General features: G+C 35.0%; 1 pseudogene; it reads right to left on the reverse strand.

Moving 5' to 3' along the window:
* The window catches only part of LOC125654290 (putative helicase MOV-10), a 95,831-nt pseudogene that overhangs the window by 55,551 nt on the left and 18,716 nt on the right, over window positions 1–21,564 (reverse strand).

Below are 21,564 nucleotides of genomic sequence, written 5' to 3' on the forward strand. Positions count from 1 at the left end.
GTATTTTCTGCGCTCCCCCCGCGGGATAGAGCTACCCGTGGTATATCTCAGGTAACCCTGCATATCCTGCGCTCCCCCCGCGGTCCCGCTGTCCTTGCCGCGGTCTCACCTGTAGATGATTAATGCCATCAACAAACGCGAGTTATCTCCCGTTAACGTAAAAAAATATATACTGATCATAAACTGAAAACAGATCGTTTGTTCAGCAATACTATAAATAAATCATTAAAAGCATATACATGTGTATGCATCGCTTGTAAAACACATTTTACAAAAACTTCTCGTGTTACCTTTATTGAACCACACATTCAATGTAAGGGTAGATTACCATATACCAATGTCGGAAGATGACCATATACAAGTGCATATATATACGCTTTATCCGTAAAACGGCAAAGGTAACTTCACGAAAACTGATTATCCCTGTCAGTATCAATCACATATTAATTGTTTTTCAGGAATTTAATTCTATACAATGTATTTGTACAAATATTTAAAAACAAAACATAGATAACATAAAGGACTAAAGCCAAAATTGCATGATTTGGCCCTGTCAATCTTTGAAAATAAAACTTTATATTTATAGAAGAAATCTTAGGCCAGACTTTAATTAGAAATTATACTATGAATTTCCATATCGAGTTTTGTGCAGGAAACAGCACGAGCGTAATTATATGCATTGAAACCGGATGCGGTATATCAAAAATACCTATTTTTTATAGAAATTCTACACTTTATTTAATAAATTTTTATGGGCGCCACTCTTGAACCACGATGATATTTCATATACGGTTATATCGTTATCTGAGAAATATTGTGTATTAGTTTCGTGTTGGTTTACGTGCGGCGCCGTATTTCATTTGATGATTTTGAATTCTTGAAACTTGCCTAGAATTTTCCGGATTACCGTTTTAAGTGGTTAAATTGGGCATGAAATTTGATAGTTTAAATGTGTTTTGTCATGTTTCGAATCAAACAGTAATGAATTCAATGTTAATGTTGATTATCACATTATTTATCGAATCTCACTCGGGTTACGGTGATCGAAGATAGGTAATTTCCAATGGATAAAAATAGATCCATATAAATATACTGGTTTCAAAGCTGTGAAATTATGAGCCTTTGCTATGGTATTTTTTCTAATATTAGATGGATTAAGCAATTCCATGTACTTCACTTAAGGTTTCCTAAGTAAATATACGCACTAGGCCTAGTGAACACTTCCCAAAATCTTTGTTCCTCAGTTCCTGCATAAGGAATGACGTCGCCTGTCAAGCTGACGAAATTAGTCAGCTCTTCATAACAATGGAGTTTACTCACAGGGGCTTACTCCAATCTGAACACGCTCGGCCTGTCGTTACGGAAATGGCCGAGTTGTTACGATTGGGGCTTGCTCCCATTAAACAATACATGTATTGTAAACAATGCTTTAGTTTAGCTAAAATATAATTATTTGATTTAAATATTGTTTTAAATGGTAGCAATTGAAACCCTCTTGTTTACTGTAACCATGGAAAAACTGACGGGAGACAACTCTTTCAAACTTCTTAATGGGGTGCCCTATGGGGTATTGTTAAGCAAATTTATAGGCTAATACCATCACAACTAGCTTTTCAAGGATAAATTCCTAGTAGGGAATGGTGTTATTAGAAATGAAAAGCAATTAAATCATTGAATTACAAATACATATTTCAAAACTAAAATGATAGGCGGTAAAAATGAATGAATTAATTTAAAATGAATAAACATATAGATAAATCATAAATGTGGATAATTAAAAATACAAGGGTATAAGTACATACACAAGAACAATAGCCATCTAGTAGGCAAAAAGAAATAGACACACAGTAGACAAATGAATAGTATAAATACTGTAGATAAAATAAATACAAAAGGGGGGGGGGGGGGTCTCGGGGCCCGGTTGGACCCCTTGCTTTCGTCAGAAAATTGTGCTTTAAAAAGTACGAATAACACATTTGAAGGTGACCCCACCTTTGAAATCCAAAACTAATGGTAGACCCCCCCCCCCCCCCCCTTTAAAAAAATCCTGATCTGCCCCTGATATAAACACACAAAAAGATAAATAATTTGACTAAATAAAAGCATACGGATAATAATAGAAGAAGAAGAGAAAAAAAACAGGAGTAAATAGATGAATGAGCGAATTGTTAATAAACATGAATAGATTATAAAGTATATTAAACATGAATAAATAAATGCATCCACGATAAATAATAAAGATGTGTTAGTAGCATATTTAAATGGAAAATAAATAACAGAAATGATTCAAAGACATGGGGATATGGACTTTAAAATGAGTACAGTAATGAAAGCCGACAATTTCTTTTATTATCATTATTATTACGATTATCATTTTTTATTGTATTTTCATATAAATGACATCGGGCGTAAAAGTGATTGATAGTATTGTTGGTACTAATCTAATTTTATAATACACAACTTATTTTCTAAACTTCATCCAACCCTGTTTCATAATACTGCTGGCTCTTTGTGTCTAGCATCTTTTTTCAATGACAGACGGGCGACGTCTGTATTTATATACCGAAAGGTAGAAGTCTATAGGAAAAATAATTGGTTTATATAATTCTCAATTTGACATCAGATAAAGTGTTAATCGGGGATATATGCATTTGCTCGATCAAGATATGGGGCTCACGGCGGTTGTGACCGGTCGACAGGGGATGCTTACTCCTCCTGGGCACCTAATCCCACCTCTGGTATATTCAGGGGCCCATGTTTGCACAACTCTATTTAGTATTGCTTATAGGAGTTATGAGATTGATCACTGTTCGGTATATTCGCCTTTCATGCATATGTTAATGTTTTATCAGAATCGTTATGTACCGAGATTCAATCTTTTCATGAAAAATAAATTGATATCAACATCAGACTTGGAGTTCACAAAAACTTTTCCGAGACACTATCTATACTGTATCAATGTAGCCTAATATCATCATGAATTTTGTTCTAGCCAGTAATTGATCATGGAGGCATAATCACCAGGGTGAATTTCAAACACAGAGACATTGTAACGATTGAATGACAAACACAAATCGGACCCAAATGCAGAAAAGCTCACATCATAGATTTTAAAAACCTAAGCAATGTATTTAGCAAGAAAGTGCCTAAGAATTTTCTACAATTCAGGAGTTTCAGCGAGTTGGGCTAGAGTTTTAATGAACACGGCTACATTCGTCTTTTATTAATTCATTATGCACACCTTTCGTCACTATTGATGTTTTCTCTTAAACATATTCTAGCACTTGTGAGTTTATCATCTTTTGAAGCTCACGTGATACTTTTCAAATATTTTTATTAGAGATGTCATCGAGTATTCGACAATCACTCGGTCATACCGATCATCGACTAAATTTTTCACAGTCGAGTACTCGTTAGAATAGCTTTTTTAAATAATGTTCATAAATCCTTCGCGACTGTGAATTAAAACTTTACCTCTCCGAAAACTCGTACCCTGATGGCAATCCAATTAGTTGATGGTCTATGAAGGAAAACGGCTTTCCTTTCCTGGCATTCCTAGCTGATGAGTTTTTGTTCGTGCCTTCAGAGATATTTTTTTTCATCGACTGGACAATTGGGAGACAAAACTTAGAAATAGGCTCTCGTTCAATATTTGTCGACCAAATTAATTTTGGTTTTGAACAAGAATATATTGTACATGCATTAAAAAAAAACCTTCTACATATGTTTACATGATTCTTTTTATGCCTGAGTACACGTACATTTTAATTGTTGCTTGTACAGCATTTCTGTATCAAAATAAAAATTATCGTGGTGGATTAATTACGGTTATCGACAGCCTTTCGTCCCCTGCCGTGTACTTGGCTATCAAAGTGCGCCGAGGTGTGACTCATTCATGAGTTAGGTACACTTGTACCATATCAGTCCGTTTTTTTGACTGCATACTTGACCATCGCTCGACTAAAGCGTCCGAGTAAAATTGACATCCCTAATTTTTATGTTCTGATGAATGTTTACATGTAACTATACTTGTCCAATTGAAACTTAAACTGGCATGTATATAAACAGTGTGATTCGATAAAATAGCACGTTTGTGATAATATTTTTTTTAAACATGATATTCATTAGTTTTCTAATTTTACGTTACTCATATTTTTGTTCTTGAATTGCATTATATTTTTTTTTATCTTAGGAAAGCATTGCCCCCTCCCCCGTAAATCTGCTAATGATTACAACACCCTTGTGGAATCTTTGTGAGAATGTCAACAAATCAACTGAATATGAACGATACAACATTGGCATCCTCATTGCATTTCACAAGCTTACATGCAAAACACAATGCTTTTTCCATACAATGTCATATGTATTATCAAAATGAATACTCATTGTATCTGAAAATCCACGAGGAAATTTAATGAAGAACTTAATAATATTAAATGATACAGTTTTTTTTTCTCCTTTACGCCATTCGAGTAAATATTGACTTCGTTAATTAACTACCTTAGCAATACAACGACGTCAAAATGACGTTACAATGTAAATGCATTCATTTCATTGCTATATTTAGAAGCCCGTAGAAAAAAAGTGCGTAGGGAAATCGGATAAAATTAATTAATTTAGAAAGCAAATTTTGTAGCCTTTTGACCCCCAAAAGATTTTAAATTTTGGAAACAGGGCCATTTTTCATGATTTCTGGCTTTAGTCCTTTATATCAAAGTAAGGAAAGGAAAACCTTGCATCAGCAAATTCTAATCTTTATAAAATTTGAGAGAGAGAGAGATAGAGAGAGAGAGAGAGAGAGAGAGAGAGAGAGAGAGAGAGAGTACTATTTAACATAGCTGACTGGACTGTGAAGAAACGGTCATGGGTATGTGTATATCTGTTATATAACACGCCCTGTCTGCTCCGAATACCGTCTGTTCCAACGCCCCTGACATCGATCGGCACACGCTTTACCCGTGAAACAGCAAAAGTAACTTCACGAAAACTGATTATCCCTGTTAGTATCAATCACAGATTGGTGGTTTCATAACTTATTTTTCAGGAATATAAGTCTATACATGTATTTGTACAAATATATATTAAAAAAAACATGTATCACGCAAATATTAAAGTATGAAAAGGAAAGCCTAGTATCATCAAACTCTATATAAAATTTGAGAGGGGGAATAAAACGTGTAAAGTGAGGACAATTTTCAACCATTTGACAAAAATCTGCCCAAGTTACGTCTCCATAAACGTGACCCGCAGCATACGAAAGATGTAGATACAAAATGTTAGATTAGAGGGGACAAGTGGTGTGAGGATATGTTCTAATTAATATTCTCTCCAAACCATTTTTTCCCCCAATTCAAAAGAGAGTATTATATAGGTGTCCCTATAGCTATACCTAACAAAGTACATTTTCTCTTCTAGACATTGTGAAGATGTCCTAACTTAACACTTCCTGTCTGCTTCAACGCCCCATACCTCGATCAGCGCACACTCTACCCGTGAAACTGCTAAGACAACATTAGACTAGCCACACAAACACCACTTGGTAATCAATACAAATAAAGCATCAATCTAATTAAAATAAAATATTAATTGGATCCAAATTCTCAAATTTTAATTGCATTTTTGGGGCTTTGAACATCTGAAAGAGAGGGGGAAAAACGCAATGCATATTTTAAAGGAGGTAATATAATATACCAAAAAGTAGATAACAAGTAAAACACAGTTTTGGAGTATACGCCTCTCCTGTCGTATATGTGTGGCCTTCCTCTAAAACGTATATTAAATTTTGATTTAACATGCAATTAGAGAGTAATTTTGATGATACTGACATTCATATGTACCGTAATAAAAGGAATTAGTAAGTTGTAAGCGAGGAAACCAGCACTTGACGAAGGAATTAAAACAAACACCCTAGTTTAATTACTGGTAAAATTTGTTGGGTATAGGTGATTGTAAGCTGATTAGCAGATCGCATGCCCTGGAGTAGAGACATTACCATTTTGACATCCTGTATTCAACGCGTTGAACATATACACACAGGGTCTTCTCCCCCGTGTGTTGTTTTAAGAACACATGCAGCAGGGACCCAACAGGTGTACATATAAAAGATGTTCGATTGAAATGAGAAAACAAAAATCTTTCTTTTAGCATAATATAAAATTTACATTTTTTTTATTCCTAAAACATACAAAATAATATTTTGTTACTAATAAATTTTTTAACCAATTCTCGAAATCTAAACAAACACCATTAAAACAGACAGAACATATTAATCTTGCACTCGTATACGGTCATTTGTAGATCTATTTGTATTATTTTTTCACTGTAAAAAATATTAGGACACAGTTCCTAATCCTTATCATTAAATGTAGCATAAAAATACTATTAAAAACAAAATTAAATGCTGGGTTTTTTTTTTAATTTTTTTTTTAGAATAAACAAGATGTGTTTGTGAAACACAAATGCCCCCGATAATGGCCAATTCCAAAGATGACCAAGGTCACAAGGGCAAATATCTTGGTACCAGTAGAAAGATCTTGTCAAAAGAAATGCTCATGTATAATATGAAAGCTCTAATATTTACCATTTAGAAGTTATGACCGATGTAAAAAAAAATTAAAAGTAAGTTAAATGTCAAGGTCAAAAGGTTTAATACTAACAGAAAGGTCTTGTCACAAGGAACACTCATGTGAAATATCAAAGCTCTATCACTTATTGTTCAAAAGTTATTAGCAAGGTTGAAGTTTTCAAAAAGTAGGCCAAACTCCAAGATCAAGGTCACAGGGTCAAAAATGTTGGTACCCACGGAAAGGTCTTGTCACATGGAACACTCATGTGAAATATCAAAGCTCTATCACTTACTGTTCAAAAGTTATTAGCAAGGTTGAAATTTTCAAAAAGTAGGTCAAACTCCAAGGTCAAGGGGTCAAAAATGTTGGTACACACGGAAAGGTCTTGTCACAAGGAATACTCATGTGAAATATCAAAGCTCTATCACTTATTGTTCAAAAGTTATTAGCAAGGTTAAAGTTTTCAAAAAGTAGGTCATACTCCAAGGTCACATGGTCAAAAATGTTGGTACCCACGGAAAGGTCTTGTCACATGGAACACTCATGTGAAACATCAAAGCTCTATCTCTTACTGTTTAAAAGTTATTGGCAAGGTTAAAGTTTTTAAAAAGTAGGTCAAACTCCAAGGTCAAGGTCACGGGGTCAAAAATGTTGGTACCCACGGAAAGGTCTTGTCACAGGGAATACTCATGTGAAATATCAAAGCTCTATCACTTACTGTTCAAAAGTTATTGGCAAGGTTACAGTTTTTAAAAAGTAGGTCAAACTCCAAGGTCAAGGTCACGGGGTCAAAAATGTTGGTACCCACGGAAAGGTCTTGTCATAAGGAATACTCATGTGAAATATCAAAGCTCTATCACTTACTGTTCAAAAGTTATTGGCAAGGTTACAGTTTTTAAAAAGTAGGTCAAACTCCAAGGTCACAGAGTCAAAAATGTTGGTACCCACGGAAAGGTCTTGTCACAAGGAAATCAAAGCTCTATCACTTACTGTTCAAAAGTTATTAGCAAGGTTAAAGTTTCAGACAGAATGACAGAATTACAGATTTACAGAATTACAGACAGGACAAAAACATGCCCCCCCCCCGATCTTCGATCTCGGGGGCATAAAAATTGGAGGTGTATTAAATATGCTAAATCCTAAATATATCTGGTTTTAGTAGGTCCCTGATTTTATTTTTCATTTTTTCTACGACGATTCATTTAATATACCGGTATGTAATACGAGATAGCTGTCCATAAGCAAGCCGTACTCATTTTTTGCCGACGAATGAAATAGCTATCGTACAGTTAGTTTGTCCTAACAGGTAAATAACGGTACTTCACACCGCGGCGGTATAAATCTGCCCCGCGATGAAATCCCGTGGAGGGATAGCGCAGGAAGGATTAACATACCGCGGGGGGAGCGCGGTATAATACGGGATCCGCGATGGCCGTACTGTAAATGTAAATTTAAACTTTTCTGGCCCAGTGGATCTTGAGCAAAAGATTTTTAAAGATTTTCCCTATATATTTCTATGTAAAACTTTGATCCCCTATTGTGGCCCCACTCTATCCCTGGGGCCATGATGCTAACAAACTTGAATCTGCACCATGTCAGGAAGCTTTCATGTAAATTTGTACTTTTCTGGCCCAGTGGTTCTTGAGAAGAAGATTTTCAAAGATTTTACCTATATATTCGCATGTAAAACTTTGATCCCCTATTGTGGCCCGGCCACCCTACCCCCAGAGGTCATGGTTTTAGCAAACTTGAATCTGCACTATATTAAGAAGCTTTCATGTAAATTTCAGCTCTTCTGGCCCAGTGGTTCTTGAGAAGATTTTTAAATAACCTCACCCTATTTTTGCATTTTTGTGATTATCTTCCCTTTGAAAGGGGCATGACCCTTCATTTGAAACCTGAGTGGAAAGATGTACAAACATTGCTGTACCTTAATATGCTCCATCTAGAGATGGATGTACAAACACTGATGTATCTAGAGACAGATGTACAAACAATGCTGTATCTTAATACGTCCCATCTAGAGACGGGTGTACAAACACTGCTGTACCTTAATACGTCCCATCTAGAGACGGGTGTACAAACACTGCTGTACCTTAAAGGGACTGGTTCACGATTTTTGATAAAAATATTTTTCATTTTTGATGTTAAACATTAGAAATATAACTCATTTAATGTTGACAGCCAAAATTTTGACCTTCTGAATGCAAGAATGAAAGCAATATTTTAGCCTTGAATATGTGTTATGTAAACAAAGATTGAAGTCTTTTTATGTAAACAAACAAACAAGTGAAATATTGATTTTGTAATATAATGCATCTTAATTTTGCATAGTCACAAATTTTAACTTTTAGATGACACATTTCACCTCAAAAATGCTTGAAATGTGAAAGGTACAATAATACTTTGATCGATATCCATTTCTTTTGAAAATTTCGTAAACAATAGCATACCGCAATCTTTGTTTACAAAACAAATAATAAACTCTCTAAAATGAACTTCTGTGATGATGTATAACCTTAATTTTCATGTGAAATCTTTCAAACACATTAGACAGTAGATTTTATTCATTTAAAGTGAAAAACAAAATTTTGGGTAAAATCGTGAATCAGTCCCTTTAATACGTCCCATCTAGAGACGGATGTACAAACACTGCTATATCTAGAGACGGATGTACAAACAATGCTGTACCTTAATACATCCCATCTAGAGACGGGTGTACAAACACTGCTGTACCTTAATACGTCCCATCTAGAGACGGATGTACAAACACTGCTATATCTAGAGACGGATGTACAAACACTGCTGTATCTAGAGACGGATGTACAAACACTGCTGTATCTAGAGACGGATGTACAAACACTGCTGTATCTAGAGACGGATGTACAAACACTGCTGTACCTTAATACGTCCCATCTAGAGACGGGTGTACAAACACTGCTGTACCTTAATACGTCCCATCTAGAGACGGGTGTATAAACACTGCTGTACCTTAATACGTCCCATCTAGAGACGGATGTACAAACACTGCTGTACCTTAATACGTCCCATCTAGAGACGGGTGTACAAACACTGCTGTACCTTAATACGTCCCATTTAGAGACGGGTGTACAAACACTGCTGTACCTTAATACGTCCCATCTAGAGACGGGTGTACAAACACTGCTGTACCTTAATACGTCCCATCTAGAGACGGATGTACAAACAATGCTGTACCTTAATACGTCCCATCTAGAGACAGGTGTATAAAACGAAGTTCTACAATCGAGACATACAATTGATGGTTTATTCTCTTATGGTTGATCGATCCTCATGTGAAGTCATAGGTTATTGCAAAAATCTTAATAAATCAAACTTTGCGCATGATAGAATTATATCTTTCTAAGGATTTTTTTTCACTGGATATATTAAAAAATCTGGTAAACTATTAGTACTGAAAAAGTTTATATTTTCCGTAAATGATCAATTATTTATGATTAAAAAATTGTTGTCAAGGGCAATAACTCCTATGCTGGAATTTCCTCTACTGGATGTCTATTATACATTGGTTTCCCTAATATCCACAATTAATCTATACATATTTAGGAATTAGCAATTTTTTTTTAAAACTGTTGATATTCAAATTTTGTCATTTCAACAAGTTTTTTATCTATTTTTATTATTCTGTTTCACGAAAATGCAAGGTGAAGATAACGAACAGTGATCAATCTCATAACCCCTACAAGCAATACAAAATAGATAGTTGGGCAAACACGGACCCCTGGACACACCAGAGGTGGGATCAGGTGCCTAGGAGGAGTAAGCATCCCCTGTTGTGTGATTTTCTGATGTTGACGTATACTTCTGTTTTTGTATGTCTGATATCTTTAAAAAGGTGGTAACATACAGTACACGACACGAGTTTTATGCGTGTTCCACGCAACGCGGTGGAACAAATTTGCCCCAAACACGGTGGACCTTTAAAATTGTCGGCACCTTTGAAGTCCTATTTTTCCGCGCGAGCTAGACATTGAAGTCCACGGAGGATCTCCGTGGATGCCACTGTGCATCTCCGTGGATGTCACCTGTACCTCCGTCGATGCCACCGTGTACCTCCGTGTGATAAAACAAAGAAATAATTTCCGAAATGATTCACTCAAAAACCCTTTTCGCTTGGCCAGCATACATGCCCTCACCCCATTACTTATTTAGAAATTAGCTATAAATCATTCAATTCTTGTAATTGTTGTTTAATGATACGTTGGTGTTTTCGGTTCATATCCGTATGTAGACTTCCCCGCAGACGTTCACACCTTTTTATGAAACGCCCAAATTCTCGACATCCTGTATATAAACACCTGTGTTATTCCTACCACTCGTCGGTACATTGTTTCACGGCAGCACAATTTCACCAAATAAAAGAAGGGTCATGAACAACGACAATCACATGCCAGTAATTTCAATTTGATAAACAGCAGTTCAAAGAAATGTGTACCATAAGCAATAGTTTATTTTTACGTAAAGTTTTCATTGTAATTAGGAATATGTGATTAAGGTCAGCTATATACATGTACATGTTTACATTGGATATGAATTTCATTATGTACTCAACTGTGAAGCAATGTGAGCAAAGAATCAAATTTTTATCACTTAAACAAATAAATATCAAAACTATCTTTACTTTTAAACAAACCTTTAGAAAACTCCGTACTTTAAGAAAATTTCATTAGAATGCCCATACTTCACATTAATAATAACACGTTTTTTTAAGGGTTTTTTTCTAACTTGATAAATACTTTATTACACGCATGTATTATTTACTAAATGTATATATAACAGCTTTTTGTCTTTATATTTTTGTATACCATTGCATAATGGTGATGCGATCCAATAAATTGAATTGAGTACATGTAGTCTTGAAATATCACAAAGTAAAGAGTTGACAACGATTGAAATAAAAATGCAGACGTTTTCTCGTTTATTCAGTAACTCAATAACTTGCGCATCTTCTGAATGAAAGTTGTAAAACAAACGTACTAGGTTTTGGTCAGTTATAACATAATACGGGGGTAAAATTCATCTAATCTCCGCTAGCAATGGGTTTTGAGTCAACTGTGCCTTCAAGAAAGAATTATCCAGTAAATCCAATGATGTTGCAGTATATATAGCATGTATTTATTTTATTTTTGACTGAGAGGGAGATAAACAGCTAAGCACGTAACATCGTTTTAGAAGGGGGGGGGGGGGGGGGGGGGCTCATTCATTAGTCCTAACCCGGACCAGCCGAAAAATTTAACATGTAAAGAAAACAAAATGGGAAATAAAAAAAAATATCAGAATGAAAGGGGATGGATAATTAATCAGAAAGAAATTGTACTTTCAAGATTTATACTGAATGTATTAAACTTCCCGTATCTGCATACATTCATGAATATTATAATCAATGATTACCAATGCTCTCTCTCTCTCTCTCTCTCTTGCTTTCATTATCTAATGCATCTAAAGATTAAATTAAAGATTTTAATAATCGATAGCGTATATGAATAAATGCAAATAATCGTTAAGTCATTTCTGTTTATATTTATATTAGTTTTTTTTCATGAACTAGTTGCATTTGACACCGAGGATTTACATCCTTAAATATTGATTACAAGCACGTAGAATCGGAGAGGGTGTACTTTGAAAACTTGAAAGGTTTTCGTAATCGGAAAATTTAAGCACCATTTTTGTTGTTATTTTATTGCTTGTCAAGAAATGTATACAACTTAACCGGCAACATACCCCTTCTGATACATTGAAAAATATAAGTAATGTTAGCACGGGGCTCTATAAAGTTCAATCTGCAGTTTGGTCATACTTCGTCATTCAATAACTTATTCAAAATTTTAAAAAATGTTTGTCGGATTAGCGGTACTATGATGTATGACTATAACAATGACCTGTGTATAACTTGTACATTCCATGCAAATTCGAAGGGGTTTTCGCCTCAGTAGAACAATGGGGGTCAGCTAATCCGTGTATTTGAAATCAACAGAAGTGCTTAGCTTCTTGCGGAAAGTGTGAAATATATTGGGTCGGCGTAAGATACCCGTGATCTTAGACTAGATCTGATATCGCGCTGACCCAATATATTTCACACTTTTCATGAGAAGTCAAAACCCAAACTAGCTAACCGTAATTTAGTTATACTGTGAGAAAGACCCTAGGAATTTGCATGGTATATACTTATTATACAGAAATCATTGCATTATCCAGACACTCCCGATGAACATTTTTTTTTATGAAAACCTCTATCAAAGTACATCGAACATAAGTCTCGGTCAAATGTAATTAACTCAGGATTTTAAAAATAAATCATTCGATGGTTTGTATTTTTGCTTCTATTAATTATGTAATAAATTAATTCCAATTTGTTAATCATCGACAATGCTCTAATTTCTATATTGGATCAAGTTATATTTGTCAAGATGCATATCAACACAATATGATGGAGGTAATTATGTTAAACAGCCCATTTGTCACACAGAGAGAGAGAGAGAGAGAGAGAGAGAAAGAGAGAGAGAGAGAGAGAGAAAGAGAGCACATTGGTAATTATTAAATATCCCTATCAGATGTTGTACATGTATGTTTTTTATTTACTGAATATACTAATTCGCATTCAAAACAGGAATTGCCTGCAAGTACGCATTATTTAAACATAGAATTTAAGAATATTTTAATGAAGAAAGAAGACTAAAAGAAAAAAAGTCAAAACCAGGTTTTCTTAAAAACATAATATATAGTGTTTGGTATCGTTGGAATCGGTTCAATATGCTGAAAAACAATATAAGTATCAGGGGGGAAAATATTGACATTTTTTCTTTTCTTAAAATTCCACCCTTATCTTGATTATTTGGCCTGCGGCACATTTTCACATCTCCCGCAAGGCGCCCGTGGCCAGAACAAAGCTCTTAGCAGCTGTGTGTATTTGAAAATAACACACACACCGTGGAACACGGAGGACACGGTGTATCTCCGTGGATTTTCCACCGTGGTCTTTCCACGGTGGGGTGTATAAAACTCGTGTCGTGTACTGTATACATTTTCTTTGGTTATTAATTAAATTAAACTATATTGAGTGGAAATTAATAAAGTTTTTCCACTTTTAACCATTAATATTGATAAGTCACATGAGGATGGAGCTACCTTAAATATCACAATTAAACATGAGGAATTTATTTGTAGTATACAATTAATTACCCCTGATGAGGACAACTTGGTGAAATGAGGACCCGAGACCTGGCCCACCAGGTGACCCGGCCTGACTGAGGCCGCAGTCAGGTCAGCGAGTGGGCCAGGTCACGGGTCCGTATTTCACCATGTTGACCTCATAAGGGGTAATTAATTGTTTTATCATACCAATATGAAATAAGATTTGAAAGTTTTCAATTAATCTACATTTTACAAATTGCAGAAAACTGCAACATTCAGTGTATAGGTAACAAGGAAATAATAAATGTAACAGCTTGTAACAAGGAAATATTAAATGTAATAGCTTTTAAATACCAACAGAACGATTGTCCCTTTCTTCGGTTGCAGCCATAGTTGTTTACTGATTAACAGACCACCGATGATGAAATTGTGCACATTCAAACTGATGATGTATTTCACATCTATGCACGTTTTAAAATTAGTAACAGGAAACTCGGATATTCTTAATAAATTAAATTCTACCTTACAAAATAGGTCTAAAAATCATAGAACAATAGCAGGGCATTATTCCAGAGGTCACTATTTATAATGACTCCGTCAGCAGGTCAAAACTGCGCGTGTGCAGCACTTCTAAGTCACTTTCTCGCAATTCGGTTTATATGGAGATAAAATGTTTTCCTTTTCAGCCAATCAAATTCAAGTATTATAGATAAAGATATAATAATGCTATTTATTACTTCATGCATATCATTTTTAATCGTCTCACTTCAGAGACATGTATTTACATGTATATTCAAATTCAGTGCACCCTGTTCTGTGTTTATTAATTTTCATTAGGCCACACCAATTTGTAAAATAGTTCTTCGGATTTTCAAACAAAAAAAGTGAGGTGAGAGGGCGAAATTATTTTACAAATATTATTTTTAATTTTGGAGATAAAAATTATGGGGCGAGCGAATACAAGAATTATAAATATTTTTAATTGAATTAATTGTGATTTTAAAAACCGAGCGCCTAAAAATAAAGATCTAAAATCATCAGATATCATTTGTTTACCATAAAAACTTAATATTTTTCAACTTTGTTGATATAGTTTACAATAAATATTTTAGGTTTCAAAGACTTATTTTCTTTATACCTAATACATGTTCTTTGCAACATTAACTGATAAGGTCTTTCTGAAATTTTTTATTTAAGTTTCATTTCTACAGACTTTCGATTCAGAGATATGCATATTGCTAGGGAAATGTCCAGTTTTGAAATCTCCATTGCATCACTTTGAATTTTGATAAGACATCACCAAAACTTTTGTGAATTTGTAGTTAACTGTCGGTCCAGTTTGAAATAGTCCTCAGTAAATATTCTCAAGAGAGACTTTAGACAATATATAATCAATCAATCAATTGTACGCTATCGATGTTCTCTAAATAGTGGCATCGAATAGCACTTCAGAAGTTTCATCGGCTTCCAGTTCGATTGCAGCATAAGGAACAACTTCCAATCCAGTGTTATGAAGTATCGTACATATTAAGATAGACATCATGAATAACTTAACCGTATTACACTGTTAGGGAATTTCTTGAGAGCCCGCGCTTCTGTCATTTGTCAGCACATACATCAAGGTCATTTGTGCCCTTGTTGTAAAAAGTCGAAAATATTTTACAGATATCATTATTTTTTGATGATATTATAATTTGGATTTATTACAAATTTATTACAAATAGAAGACATATCCTAAAAGTACTGAGTGAAATCTCCTACAGGTACCCAGTGACTTATCCTAAAAGTACTGAGTGAAATCTCCTAGATACCAAGTGACTTAAATTATCCTAAAAGTACCGAGTGAAATCTCCTAGATACCAAGTGACTTATCCTAAAAGTACTGAGTGAAATCTCCTAGATACCAAGTGACTTATCCTAAAAGTAACGAGTGAAATCTCCTAGATACCAAGTGACTTATCCTAAAAGATGTTGCATGTTACATAAGATATACCACTTCCTAGATCTGTATTTGAGGTGCATTTTTAGATTAATAATAGCCGCACTAATGGTCATATACAGTCCCTGAAACGTTCTACTTTCCCACTTGAACGGTGAACGCATGGTAAGTGAACGGTGAACGCACGTAGAGCGAACGGTGAATGCAGGCAGAGCAAATGGTGAACGCAATTTGGTGAACGGTGAACGCTAAGTGAAAGGTGAGCGCACGGTGAACGTAAAATGGTCATTCATTGGGTATATTTCGGATTTCCCCCTTGGATTGTACTTACTTGATAATCAGGTAGAGAATATATATACATGTATATGAATACATCTGTTTGTTCATTTCTGTGCAAGTACTGGATGTATATTTCTCATGAAAATGATCGTAAATTTCACATCAATGCATGTAGCAATTATGCCCAAACAAACGAAAATTCCATATGTACATTGTTTACAGTATTACGTATACATATACATGTATACATGAAAAATAGAAACATATATTTCATAATATTTAGAATTCTTGATGTTTTCATAAATCATGAATATTAGTGCGTCATCTCGGTATACTACATGTAATTATATATTTTGACTTAAGATGCATAGTATTTAATTTCTTAATACAAGAGTATAAACGATGCATGTGAAATAAAGAGAGTCAAGTAATTAGCGCCAAGAATTTACAGGTATCTATGCATGACTTCCAAATTTACGAGCGGGGTCGTTTGGATTACACGCTATTAAAAATATCCCCGAAAGGAGTCAAGATAAATGCATTAAACAACCAACACGGGTAGAACAGGTACCTCATGTTGACACCTGAACGCTTGTAAATAGTATAAAAGGTTTATTCCACCGTAGATTTTGCGTAATTCACTTTACTAAATAGTGTTTTTGCCCAACTTGAAAATGTTACAATGATAATTCGGATGGGGGCGAGGTATTTATTAACTGAAACTGCCTCATTGTCGCATATGTACCAGCGCTCGTTGCTCATTCTTTGCTACATGTACATGTATAAGGGTTAAAATCATAACCGAAAGCTCTTGGATTTTTCTCTCATTGAGAGCTTCTCCCACTTTTAAACCAAACAATTTTTGTGTTTTGTAATGATAATAACAATGATTTATTCTATTCTTTGGTATTGATAAGTGATCTGCAGTTTTCCTTGAATTTTCGCAGTTGATAATCCTGATATTTATACTTTATGAATCAAATTTCTGATATAATAAGAAAGTATACTTTCATTCTTATGCACACGTTCCTTTTTTCATTTTTGCCTTGCTATGAAAATCGATCCTTTGACTTTGGTGTTCTGAATGACAGTGAACGGTGGTGAACGTATGGTGAGCACTGTAAACGGAAAGCGAACGGTGAACGCACGGAGAGCGAATGGTGAGCGCACAGTGAACGCACGGAGAGCAAACAGTGAACGCAAAGTGAGCGAACAGAAAAATGGTAAAGTAGAACGTTTCAGGGACTGTATATAAACATTTATACCCCTTTCACTATCCATAAAAATGTTACATAAATCAGTACATCATTCATTTGTCATTAGAGAAACAATATTTGATGGTTGATTTGGGGGGAAAGGGTATATCTAAAATGGCTTTATCATATGTACATTTGCCCACCTCATTTCAAACATGTTATCAACAGTAACACAAACCTTCATTCAAAAGAAACACACACCCTGTTGTGATATCTTTGCACATTTTGACAAACAAAATAAAGTTACCATTTTTCTCCAAATTTGCTGCAAACTGAACAGCTTGATGACATCTTCTCATGGGAGACCTGTATTTAAAAAGTTGTAATGAGGAGGTAGGCAGTCAAAGAGTAGTGACCAATCGAAGGACTCTACAAATTTCCTCAACGCCCACGCAAAGCTGTGTCAAGATCAGTAGTATAGGGTAAATGCCGGTAATTTCAGACAGACGGGAAATTCGAACGAAATATTTCTAAGCACCCCATTAAATATATTAGTCCCTCTATCACTTGCGTTGTTTTCTTAATTTCGTTCCTTTGCAATTGTTTACAAAGAATACAGAGAAGTCTCGAAAATGACACATTTGGATACCTCTAAATAGTTATTTCCCGTAAGTCATAGAAAACTGTTTTATAATAAATTAGGACGTACCAGAATGCATTTATTACATATACAAACAATAAAGTTTACACAGAATGAGTCCCATGGGGATCCGGGTTAGAATAGGTCCTCAGTTACCCTTGCTTGTCGTAAGAGGTGACTAAATGGGGTGGTCCTTCGGATGAGACCGCAAAAACCGAGGTCCCGTGTCACAGCAGGTGTAGCATGATAAAGATCCCTCCCTTCTCAAAGGCCGTAAGCACTGAGCATAGGCCTAAATTTTGCAGCCCTTCACCGGCAATGGTGACGTCTTCATATGAGTGAAAGATTCTCGAGAGGGACATTAAACAACATTCAATCAATCAATCAATCACACAGAATGATGAATAAAATGCACTTTAAATAGTGTCCGAATTTACCGGACAGATTTTCCTATGAGAATTTATATACGGACACCCATAAAGGTGTGAAATAAATCACTCCTTCAGGCATGTATGCAAATACTTAAGATATCTATTATTACATTTGAGAATTTCCATATCATAGATATTGTTTGTGCGAGTTGGGGGGGATCATGAACAGGATCAATGTAGACCTCTTTATTTAGATAAAATAAAAGATCTCAGTTGTTTATATCAAAATATTTCTGCGTTTTTTTATCTTTAGCACATGGAATATTGCCTGCAAGAATCAATCTGAATCGCGGCGGCAGAGATATGCAACACATATAAGTACAAATAATAATTTAATTATAAGTGTCCGAATTTACCGACTGGTCATCTGAATTTAATGGACTCTGTTCTGTTTTGTTTTTCCCTTTATCCTTCCATAGAATGATATCGTAGTTCGGAATTCTCTAGATTTTTTAAAGCCTAAAGTGTATTGTTGATTAGAATTACGTAGCGAACCGCAGTATGAGGAGTAGGTAGCAGGTAGTGCAGGAATGACTTGCGCAATGAACCAAACCGTCCAAAATTACCGGCATTTACCCTAGGAAAAAGCTTTCAAAAACTGACTTTAACATCAGACAGTTCTGGCTGTAGAAACAGTTAACCCACCTGTTAAAAGTAAACTGTGCATCATAGTCTTTTCCATTGTAACTCAAATGAAACTCTGAGTTAAATTTCAGCAACACCTCCTCACTGAACACCTGTGAACATAACACATAAACTTAAGAGTACCATTACGAAGAGATCAACATTGCAATATTTCTCAATGAAACTATGTGACATAATGATCGAGAAATAGTACTGTCATATCTTGGATTACTGATGCTCAACCTATTACCATGTTCTGTTAAGAACCATACTTTGTTTAGTACCATACTTTGTTCACTTGAAAATATTCTTTTATAACACCAAAGTCGCATACTGCCATCTTCAACACCATGATTTCCGAAATGTCCATTTTAGTGTGTATCTTATTTCAACTTCTTATAACAGGTGTAAACGGGGAAATGGAAAAATTGTCATCCAAAATCTGGCAATGGCCAATATCATTATCATATTATCATAGAAAGAGTAGCTGCATTCTACATGCAATTAACCTACAAACAATTACATTTAATTACTTAGATAATTACTCCAAATTCCCTGTGCTGCCACTTTTTAAAATCACAAAAAGATACGACTGTACTTTTCTTATATACAATAATAGTTTAAGTCTAATGGACTCTAATATAACTTAATTAAATTAAGTAAATTTGTGCAAATATCATTGAACACTGAAAGCACGTAGGAAGTAGTGATTATCCAAAATATATCATTTACCTCGTGTACAAAACCTTCATATATTGGCCCTTGTGGGTCTGAGGGGTCAGAGAGCATGACCCTATCTCCTAGCAACACAGAAGGTCGTCCCTCTGCAAGACCAGGAACTGCTAACCCCAGGAATTCTCCGACAGGTCTAAGTGGAACCTATTTAAAGGGTGAATAGTAAAGGTTTAAGTGAAGAAAACTTCTAGATTTAAATAATCATATTGCATGCTACTACAGGCATTATGCATCACAGGAAATCCACTGCAAAACCACATAAACATAATGATCAATATTATATGAATATTGCATGTAGTTGAGGGCAAAATTAAACATTTTCAACCCAAGAAAACCATTGTCAACCGAGTCACAGCTGAGGTTGACAATGGTTTCTCGATCGGTGAAAATTTTCAATGTTACTTCAACTACATACAATATTTGTTTAATTATACTGAATGTTATACAAACAATAAAGCAGAAAGACTTACGTCTGTTGACGTTTGATCAATCACTGTCATGCGATATTTTGTATATCAATGCAAATATTCGCATTTATTACAAACGCTCAAACGACGTCATTTAGCAATCTATGGCAAACCGTACACGCATAAATTTGACGCATGTGATAATTTTTATATTATTATACTTTCATGCAAAATATTTGACTGATTGGTCGAGAAGAATTCGAAAAAACAAATTGTTACCCTCTGAGAACTGAAAGCACGTGCTCCAGGGTGATAGTATCTAGCAACGGGTAACAGTACTTGACAACGGGTGATATTAAAAAAATTATCACATGCGTCAAATCTATGCACGTACGGTTCGCCGTATATTGTTAGATGCCATTTGAGCGTTAGTAATAAATGCGAATATCCGCATCGATATACAAAATGTCACATGACAGAGATTGATCAAATGTCAACGGACATAAGTCTTTCTGCTTTGTTGTTTGTATAACATTCAGTATAATTAAACAAATATTGCATGTAGTTGGGGTAACATTGAAAATTTTCACCGTTCGAGAAACCATTGTCAACCTCAGCTATGCCTCAGTTGACAATGGTTTTCTTTGGGTGAAAATTTTCAATGTAACCCTCAACTACATGCAATATTTATACAATATCACCCGTTGTCAAGTACTGTTACCTGTTGCTAGATACTATCACCCTGGAGCGTGTGCTTTAATCTGTTTTCAGAGGGTAACAATGTGTTTTTCTTAATGCTTCTCGACCAGTCAGTCAAATATTTTAGTACATGAAAGTATAATAAATATTATTACTACAGGATCTTGATCCAAAGAGTCGGATAACGTCGAGTTGACAGGCGTGGATCATTAGATCACACGAGACGCAAAGCGTTGAGTTTGATCTGATGATTCGCGGCGGTCAACGAGAGGTGATCCAACTCTTTGGATCAAGTTACTGTTACGTAGTACTAAATAATTCATTATATACCCTCATGTATTTTTAAATCCACATTTATAAGATAATAAATGTATTCCAAATCATCTAAAACACAGATATACAGTGAAATTATATTTTGTGCATGAAGTTTTGTTTGTGACGCGGTTGATATTTTCCACAAATAACGTTGCGTTGATGCATTGTGACGTCATTGTGACGTCATCAGTTACAGAGGATACTGATACGGAATCAGAAAACCACAGTGTGGTGATCCGGAAAACCGGATCACACTCTGTGAAATCCACAGTATCAAAAAACGAAACATTGATGGGTATATAATAAAACTACACACTATATATGTAAAGCTTTTCTGTGATCTTGTTACAATACCCTGCTCAAGTCAAATTCCCTAATGTCGATATCCATCTGTATCTCCTCAAGATGGAGTAGAGTCCTCATCTTTTTCACATAATTCTCAGGAGATAAATCCTACGAACAAACAAACCATAGGATGATAAATCTACACACACAAACCATAGGATGATAAATCTACACACACAAACCATAGGATGATAAATCTACACACAAACCATAGGATG

This window comes from Ostrea edulis, chromosome 7 (assembly GCF_947568905.1).
Source record: "Ostrea edulis chromosome 7, xbOstEdul1.1, whole genome shotgun sequence".
Taxonomy (NCBI): Eukaryota; Metazoa; Mollusca; class Bivalvia; order Ostreida; family Ostreidae; genus Ostrea; species Ostrea edulis.